General features: G+C 44.0%; 1 protein-coding gene across 1 annotated transcript in view; it reads right to left on the reverse strand.

Moving 5' to 3' along the window:
• Positions 1-1768: 1768 nt before the first annotated feature.
• Positions 1769-2500, reverse strand: part of gjd1a (gap junction protein delta 1a) — a 24082-nt gene continuing 23350 nt past the window's right edge. Inside the window, exon 2 of the mRNA XM_042110320.1 lies at positions 1769-2500. This exon is cut by the window's right edge and continues 937 nt beyond it. The gene's annotated coding sequence lies outside the window, so the exon portion shown is untranslated.

Raw genomic sequence — 2500 nt, forward strand, 5'->3', positions numbered from 1 at the left:
CTAAATCACTGCACACATCCACAAAATACAAAGGCCAACCCATCACTCTGTTGCATACAACTTTTGATTCAGCACCATGGGGATGGCACTACAGTAATGTAGGCTACAGAAGCTAAACATGCACAGCCATAAAAAAAACATGAAAGCGAAAAGTTTAATAACTTGCATAGGCTCTCATATAATGGTGTCTGATAACCAGGAAGCAGCTTACTCATAAGGTTAGGCTAACTTACTGTACCACATGGAAGTCCGAGCACACTTCTAGATTGTTCAGATTGTATGAGTTAACCTCTTTTATACACACACACACACACACACACACACACACACACACACACACACACACACACACACACATCTTTGGGCTTTATACATTAGACATGAGCACACATATAAAGTTGTTAATTTATTTATTCATTTTTGACATAGATATTATTGCTGCATTTCTGGAGCTTTTTTTTCTCAGCAGGGGCTCCTCATTCCCTTAATCCGGGTGCTATGTTTCATCTTAACGCATGCTTCAGAAGGACACATCACAGTAGCGGGATGCAAAGAAAGAAAAGTTCTCGCTAGAGATCATGACACAATCTATCCATTCTAGCAAATTCTTCGGTAACATGCCATTTTGAAATCAGTAGAAAAACCTGTTTTGTTTCTTTTAAGATTATACATTTCCCCCCAGGAGAGAAAAAAAAACAAGCTTAAACAAAACCATTATTTTCATGGTTAATAACTGTGTTATTATAATTTTCTTAATAGTATAATTCATTTTTTCCATCATTATAATAATATAATAATGATAATAATAATATCAATATGCATTGACATTGTCAGTAGATCATCCACAAGCCCACCCCATTTAATTGAAAAGCTGTCATTATCTATTATCCCGTCATTAATGCTAAATTATATACATATTTCTTTTTATATTTAACTATGGCACTGGAATCAAGTAACAATAATAGCATTAGATAAAGGAACCCTCTTAACACATACAGATAGTGGCAGCCACGCTCCTCTTGCCGCAGTGAAAAAGAGGCATGTCAGAGAGCTTAATTAATTCCACTTTTAATCAATTCTTCTTTACTTCTATTAAAATATGCATAATGCAGTGCAAAGGAGCCGCTGAGCTTGAGAGACAGAGTTAGAGAGAGAGAGAGAGAGAGAGAGAGAGAGAGTTAGAGAGAGTTAGAGCGTTAAAGAGAGAGAGAGTTAGAGAGCTAAAGAGAGAGAGACTCTTGATAGTTTGTTGAAGAGAGAGAGAGTGAGCGATAGGCTGTGTTTGCTAGAGAGAGGGAGAGGGAGGGAGAGAGGGATGAAGGGGGAGGGAGGATTAGGCATTGCAGGGGAAGGGATGTGAAGGTTTGTGCTGAGGTATAGTTTTCAGAGGAAAAGCGCTCATCGCTCTGTCATGAGAGGAGAGAAAGGGCAGACGGACCTGACATCATCCCTGACCTCTCTCTCTTTCTCTCTCTCTCACTTTCTCTCTCTCCATCTCTCCAGTTCTATCTCTCTCTCTGTCTGTCTCTTTCTCACCATCTTTTCCAGTAATCTTGCCTCTATCCCTTCCTGTTTTGATTTCTTTCCATCTGTCTATCTCTCTCTCTCATTCCCCCTCTCTTTTCCTGTCTCTACACCCCCCCCCCCCCGCCCCGCCCCGCCCTCCATCATAATTCATCTCTATACGCACGGTACACACATAAGTGCATGCACAGATCTCTTTACCGTCACCCACTCCCCACCCCTCCCCACCCCACCCCACCCCCTCAGTCCCTCATCATGCAGGGTAGGCTCTTATAAGGAGTTCCCTCCAGTCAATGGCCAATCCACTATCAAAGTCTCTCTCTCGCTCTCTCTCTCTTGCTCGCTCTGACGCACTCTGCTGGAAGACGCCCACAGTCCCATGGGGCTCAGTGAGGTGTGAGTCTGCGTGGGAGGCCATGAGGTGGCTTCAGCGTCTCTCCTCCTTCTCCTTCTCCTCCGCAGTCTCTGAAGGAGCCTGGGAGCCCTTTTCTCCTCTCTGTCTCCAGAGAGGGGAAATGGCTTCTCCTTTCTCCTGTCCCCGCTCCTCTGGAGGCTGTACTGATGGGAGTCAGTCAGAGTGCCCATACTGATTAAGATCAAGTGGAGGAGGCCCACCCACCCACAGTTCAGCAGCAACAGCAGTGTGCCTGAGACATCTCTCCACCTTTGCAATGGAGCCTGCAGTTCTCAGGCGCAGTGTGTGTAAGCAGTTCTCAGGGGCACTGTGTGTCTGTCTTTCTGTATGTGTGTGTGTGTGTCTGTGTGTGTGTGTGTGTGTGTGTGTGTGTGTGTGTGTATGTGTCAGTGTATTTTTGACTGTCCAGAAAAGTTTTTCATACCTGCCTCCCACTCAAAAAAAATTCTTGAGGTGGTTTGGTGAAGGGATTGGGAGACCATTGAGAGGTGCGGATATGCTACCCTGCACCTGCTGTCCCTCTGAATAAAGTATGAAAACGGAATAAATTCTATTATTTTT

This window comes from Alosa sapidissima, chromosome 11 (assembly GCF_018492685.1).
Source record: "Alosa sapidissima isolate fAloSap1 chromosome 11, fAloSap1.pri, whole genome shotgun sequence".
Lineage (NCBI taxonomy): Eukaryota > Metazoa > Chordata > Actinopteri > Clupeiformes > Clupeidae > Alosa > Alosa sapidissima.